General features: G+C 40.3%; 1 non-coding gene across 1 annotated transcript; it reads right to left on the reverse strand.

The window, feature by feature from the left end:
* Positions 1 to 2,421: 2,421 nt before the first annotated feature.
* TRNAH-GUG lies at positions 2,422 to 2,493 on the reverse strand. Its single transcript has one exon. It is a non-coding gene; the product is annotated as a tRNA-His (tRNA).
* Between the last annotated feature and the right edge of the window lie 4,811 nt (positions 2,494 to 7,304).

Below are 7,304 nucleotides of genomic sequence, written 5' to 3' on the forward strand. Positions count from 1 at the left end.
AGGTTGGAAACAAAGAGGAAGGATCAGCAGTTGGAAAATATGGCCTTGGTGATAGAAATGATGCTGAAGATCACATGATAGAATTTTGTAAGATCAATGACTCCCTTATTGCAAATACCTTTTTAAAATTACAATATATGACCATACACATGGAACTCATCAGACAGAAGACACAGAAATCAAATTGACTACATCTGTGGAAGAGATGGTGGAAAATCTCAATCATCAGCCAAGACAATGCCAGGAGCAGATGGTGGAACAGACCATCTATTGCTCATATGCAAGTTCAGGCTGAAGCTGAAGAAAATTAAAACAAGTCCATGATAGCCAAAATATGATTTTGAACATATCCTATCTGAATTTAGAGAGCATCTCAAGAACAGCCTTGATGCATTAGACACTAATGACCAAAGACTGGAAAAATTGTGGGATGACATCATGAACATCATACAGGAAGAAAACAAAAGGTCATTAAGAAAGAAAAGACCAAAATGGATGTCAAAGAGATGCTGAAACTTGCTCTCCAGTGGAGAGATGCTAAAGAAATGAGGAGGTAAAAAAGCTGAACAGAAAATTTCAAAGGGTAGAAGAAAAAAATCAAGTATTATAATGAAATGTGCAAAGACCTGGAGCTAGAAAATCACAAAGGACAAATACATTCAGCATTTCTCAAGCTGAAAGAACTGAAGAAAAAACCCAAGGCTTGATTTGCAATATTTACATGTTTTATGGGCTTAACACCAATTGTGAGGATGACGCAGGACTGGGCAGTGTTTTTTTCTGTTGTGCATAGGGTCTCTTTGAGTTGGAACCAAGTTGAGTTGATGGAGCTTAACAATAATAACAACAACCACAACAGAGAAATGCAAAATTGAGATTTTGCCTCTGTTCTAAATCTGTTTGCTCACTCACTTGTGTTAAAAGTATTCATGAATGTTCTCCCTTCTGAGTCAATACATACTTGGTTCCTGTTCTAACCTATGTAAATTGAGATTTAGTAGCGATTACACACACACACACACACACACACACACACACACACACGGAGTCCTGGTGTGGAGCCATAGGATAAGAACTTGACCTCAAGGTCAGTTTGAATTGCAAGATTGGTACGGTAGTTCAAGCTCACCAGCCACTCCTTGGAAACCCTATACAGGGTCATTATGAGCTGAAACCAAGTTGACAGCACTTAACAATACCATACACACACACAATTGAGAAAATTGATGTAGAGTGTGATTCAAATGATCATAAAGGGACATTGTGAATGTTGCTGGACCATCAGGGAGAAGCTGAAACCTGGGCTTGCTGAAAGTAAGATTTCCTGAAGTATAAACCAACTCAATTACAATCTCCTTGAAGTTTTGCTGGTGTTTGCTAGTCTCAGAATCTATATCAGGTAGACAATTGGAGAAGAAATGGGGGGGCTATTTTAACCTCAAGAAGGGAAGACTTTGGGAAAGAAAAAAGGATACCCTTATGCTAAAACTTTTAAGAAGCTAAGAGAACGAAGACAGAGGCACAGGTGCCATTTACGTTTGTCCTCTGAGTTCTGTGCAATGGGAGAACTGGACTCAAAGAAGTCCCTCTGGGAACTGGCCTGGGCTCATCACCTAAGTACTATTCGCGGCTCTTCCTTTCAAGCCATCTGTCCATGTTGAAGCTACTGTCCTCCACTACCATCTGACTCAGTTCAATCAGTCTCTTTCTAAATCTCTCTAGAAACTGAGGGAGCTGGAGATAGAGGGTATCCTTTTGTGCCATAATTATTTTGTGCCCCAGAAGTTCCTCCACGCAAGGGAATTATGGTCCAATTATGATTCCTTTGTGTGCTAAGAAGTTTGCCATAACAAATCTGAATTTGCTTTTGGACAATTATTTCCTTGAATCTCTAGTGTGAAAAGAAGAAGGATATCATGTTTGGTAGGGTGGAGGGCCAGAGAAAAAGAGGAAGACCCTCCCCCCCTCAGCGAGATGGATTGGCAGAGCGGCAGCATCAATGGGCTCAAGTGTGGCAACAATTGTGAGGTTGGCCCGGGATGCGGCAGAATTTTGTTTTGTTTTGCATAGGGTCGCTATGAGTCGGTACCGACTGGATGGCACCTAACAACAATAACTAGTGTTAAAAAGTAAGTTTTTCATTTTTAATCTTCCATGATCATTCCCAGTTTCTTCTTTGGAATGCCCAGCCAGCACCAACAGGACTGTGTAATGGGTTTGGGTACAGTTGAGAAGCAATGGACAGAAGAAACAGAAAAAAAAAAAAACAAAACAAGCCGTAGACTCTTTCTAGCTGGCTGTTTGGCACAGGTGATTGACATTTGTCTTTTTATGTGTTCAGATTAAAATACAAGTCCATTCAAATTTACATGGTCTTTTCAGAAACTGTCTCTATAGCAATGAAATAAAAATAGCACCTACTGCCGTGACTCGGATTCGAACCGAGGTTGCTGCGGCCACAACGCAGAGTACTAACCACTATACGATCACGGCACTATACCAAAAGTTGACTGGATTTCTGTCCTTCCTTTCTTAATTCTCAGAAATATCTGTTTTATCGTCTAAAGATCTGTGCACTTTGTCTTTTATTTTTTGAATTAACAGTTTAACTCCCTTATCATGCTTAATTAATTAATTTTTTTTTTTTTTAACTTCTGGTAAACAAACCAAGAGAACAGAAATTAAGTTTCACTTCTCTGGATTTTTCCGAGTCCCGTTTACCAGCTCTGGGGGTCGTCACACGCGTACTCATAACTCCCACGGCCACTCCCGACGCTGGCACGTCTCTTGCTCAATTTTAAAAAGTATGTCCTCAGACAGAATGGAAAGGAGCTGCTTCGAAGTGGACCTTCCTGGGCCCCATTTTAGGACAAGCTCGCCCGCAAGACGAGGAAGGGAGCATTTTTAGCAGGCGCCAGAAGTGAATCTCTGGTTCTCTTCAAGTCTGCGGCTCTGGACTGACCCACTTTTCTGTGAGGCTCAGGCAAGGCGCGCCCTGGCCTCGGCCGGCCCACTCTAAACTCAGAGAAAAGGCTCTGTCTTGGGGATCTTGAGACTTCCATCGCCCTGCCTCTCTAGGAGGAGAATGTGAAGACGTACTTCTTGTGTGGAGCTATTCCTATCTAACTCCTTCCTGCTGCAGTATGGGCATTGGCCTATGAACCACAAGGAGAGTGGTTCAAATCCATCAGCTCTCCCCTAGGTATAAAATGATATCTCTTTTCTCTTTATTATTGTTAAGTGACTTTGAGTCCGTTCAGACTCATAGACAGCAGCTGGTGAGTCACATGGTGATAAATTTGATTCATGCTTCCCCTGTCGGTTTCACCTTCAGTTCATCAGGGAAGTTTTTCCTGATCTCTTCCTTCTCCCCACAGTCTCCTTCCCAATGGAAAGAAAACTGATCTGCTCTGTAAACTATCACCCAATTCACAATAAAAAAAGTAAAAACAAAACAAACCCCAAAATGTTTTGGGTTTTGTTTTGACTTTTTTTTTTCTTCCTTTCAATGTCTCTATATTGGTTGTTATATATTAATTACTGAGGTTATTTGATTAATATCAGTTCCCTCCTTCTACCCTTCAAGAAGAGGTATCAGTTTTGCTCAATAACCTATCACAAGAGTTTCACATTTAATACACACTCAGGTTCTTGAGTGGCATATGGTTTGTGTTTGACGTCTATACCATAGGACGGCAGTTCCTCATCAACCCAGTGGTGCAAAGATTACAACCAAGAAAATCCCGTGGAGCAGTTCTACTCTGTAACTCGGGGAGTCAACTGGAGACAGAATCCCTGGCAACTGCTTTGTGTTGTTGTATCAATATTATTTGGAGAAAGAAAGAATGAGTGAATGGACAGAAAAGTTACAGTCCAGAGTTTTATGAACTCAACTTCTCTGAACAATTTCTCTGGCTAGGCACTGCAGGTATGTATGTGGAGGATGATATCCAGGTTAGGGCCTTTGGTGAGAAAAGATTAATAGAAAATTAAAGCAAAGAAATTCAAAATTACCCTGGCAGCTGCTCACAATAAAGTTTATCAGCAAAGTATTTTGAAATGATGTGTTGAATCTCCTGAAATTTTGCTTCTCTCTTTCCCTATAGATTACATAAAGCCATCCTAATTACTGGCAGATTTACTGAAGAATCAGGGAAGAGACCTGGGGACTTTGTCAGATTTAAGGACATCAGCACAGTCAAGATTTAGACTGCCAGTAAATAGGGTAATGGCTTTTGTCTCAATCTGTTTGAACTTCTTCCTCTGCTACCCTCAGAGAGTCTTCTTCACCCCGCTTAGAAAGCAGTTCCAGACAAAAGTGTTTTTTAGCATGGCATTTGGGTTTATCTTTATGAGCTTCCTATAAAAAGCAAGGAAAGTTAATCCTGTATCCTTGGTGTGGCACAGGACTAGAAAATGGCCTCTTTGCTAAAACTTTTTAATTTTGAGAAGTTTGTGACACATTCTGTGATAGTTAAGGTTTTGTGTCAATTGGACTGAGCTAGGATTCTCAGCTGTTGAGAGGTAGCAGTTGAGAGGTAGCCATCTCCCAAGATGTGATTTGATGTGATAAACCAATAAGAGGACTAAGGGTGGGATATACCACCCTTACTCACATCACTGATCTGAAGGAGATCCCAAGGGTGTGGCATGCAACACCTTTTATCTTACAAAAGATAAAAGAATAAAGACTTGAGCAGAGAAGAAAGGACCTACTACCAAGACAGACAAGCCAGGAGTGGAGTGCATCCTGTGGATCTGGGGTCCTTGCCCTGTGAAGCTCCTAGATCCAGAGGGAGATTAATGCCAAGACTCATGAGGAACTCCAAGGAATGCTGAACCTACAGATGATGAAAGGATACATTGTTGGTTGTTAGGTGCTATTGAGTTGGTACCAACTGATAGTGACCCTATGCACAACAGAATGATACACTGCCTGGTCCTGCACCAACCTCACAATCACTGCCATTCTTGAGCTCATAGCTGCTACCATTGTGTCAATCCATTTTGTCGGGAGTCTTTCTCTTCTTTGCTGACCCTCCACTTTACCAAGCATGATGTCCTTCTCCAGGGAATGGTCCCTCCTGGTAATATATCTAAAGTGTGACAGACAAAGTCTGGACAGCCTGACTTCTAAGGAGCATTCTGGCTGTTAGTACTTCGTCTAACACAGATTTGTTTGTTTTTTTGGTGGGCCATGATAATTTTAATATTCTCCTCCAACACCTTAATTCAAATGCATCAATTCTTCTAGGGTCTTCTTTATTCATTGTTTACCTTTCACATGCATATGAGGTTATTGAAAACATTAAGGCTTGGGTAAGGCGCACTTTGTCCTCAAACTAATAAAGTGTTGAAGAGTAAAGATATTATCTTTACTCTTCAACACTTTAAAGAGGTCTTGTGCAGTAGATTTGCCTAATGCAATATGTCATTTTATTTCTTGACTGTTGCTTTCATGAGTGTTGATAGCTGACCCGCACACAATGAAGACTTTGACAACTTCAGTCTATGTGGTCCAGAATCTTCTTCCTTTATGGTAGACAATTAGGAAAAGAGAAGTTATGCGAGATTTGGAAGATGGAAGGGAAGCAGAGGCCAGTATTCACTGAAGGATGTTTTACTCTGACATATTAACAAGAGATATAGAGTGACTGGGGCCCACAGTTTGTTTTCATTCTCCATTTGCTCTACATAGCACTTGTTTCCTGAATGCTGCTGGTCTTGCTGACCACAGTGTTCCCCTTGTCTACCAAACACCAGGGAGGTAGCAGTTACACCGTGGTCACTCGGAGTCAGTGTTATTATATATCTGTACCCATACAACCTTCTTTTACAGTCTGACTTCAGAATTTTTCTGTAAACTATGACTTGTTTAGAATAGGATAGTGTAAATGGCTAACACACTCAATTGCTAACTGAAATCTCTAGTCTAACTAGAGATGCCTTAGAACAGGGGTGAAAAAACGTTTTCCTGCCAAAAATTAGAACATCATTTGCAGGCCAAACAAAATTACCACCTTAAAAGTAGCCTGCTCTATTTGGTCAAACATTTAATAATTCATCCTTAATGTGATGGTTAGAACTGTGGTTGCCATGGTAGGGCCAGAACAAGTGATGTCACAGCCTTATATGACCCATGGGCCAGATGTTTCCCATCCTTGCCTTAGAAGAAAGGCCTGGTGATCTACTTCAGAAAAATCAGTCATTGCAAACCCTATAGAACACAGTTCTACTTTGACACACATGGGGTCACTATGAGTGGGAATTGACTTGATGACAATTGGTTTATTACTCATTCCTATACCAAATTCTTTATTTTTATAATGCTTACAATTTGTTTTGGCTTTCTGACTGAACCTTGACTGAACATTCACATCCCTGTATAACATTAACTAGTTTTATATAACAAATGCCTTTTAAATTTTGATAGCACATTCTCTCCTATCCTTATTTAAGTCAGATTTACTATCCTACTAGTTCTCTCATTAATGATTTAAATAAATCTTTGACACATGCTCATTATATATTTATATATAATTAAATTATAAATTTAATTTATGAAAAAGTCTAATTTTATGTGGGTCCTGACAGAATGAAGACCCATCCTATGCCTACTTTTTCCAATCTCAGCATGTACAGTGGAAATAAATATATTCAGTACCAAGTGGGATTCCCAAAGTAAATTCCTAAGATGAGGAACATTATTTATGGAAACAAAGGAAAATTGCAAGCCACTAGAATGGTCACCTTGTGATCAAGACAATAATTCAAAACAAGACAACATCCCTAGGGAAATGATGAAAGACTTGAGAATACAGGTATATTGTTGTTGTTGTTAAGTGACATCAAGTCTGTTCCAACTCATAGTGACTCTGTATAGGGTTTCTAAGGAGTGACTGGTGAGCTAGAACCTCTGACCTTGCGATTCAACCGACCTTGCAGGTTAATCACATTAACCTGCAGCACCACACCAGGACTCCACAGGTGTATTAATTCCTACCATACTCACATTTTGCTTGCCTGTTTGGCTGGTACAAAAACTAGATGAATGATAAAGACTAAGAATAGATTACTACAAACTTAACTAGGTATTGGCTGCAAATGTTACTGCTTTGTTGTTGTTAAATGCTGTTGAGTCAGTTCTGATTCACAGCAACCCTGTGTAGGGTTTCTGAGGAGTGGCTGGTGGGTTTGAACCACTGACCCTGAGGTTCAAACAGACCTTGTGGACCAGTACTTATCCTACATAGGCACACTTGTTGTTGTTGTTAAGTGCCGTCGAGTCGGTTCTGACCCATAGC

The sequence above is a fragment of the Chrysochloris asiatica genome, unplaced genomic scaffold, assembly GCF_000296735.1.
Source record: "Chrysochloris asiatica unplaced genomic scaffold, ChrAsi1.0 scaffold00213, whole genome shotgun sequence".
NCBI classification, from domain to species: domain Eukaryota; kingdom Metazoa; phylum Chordata; class Mammalia; order Afrosoricida; family Chrysochloridae; genus Chrysochloris; species Chrysochloris asiatica.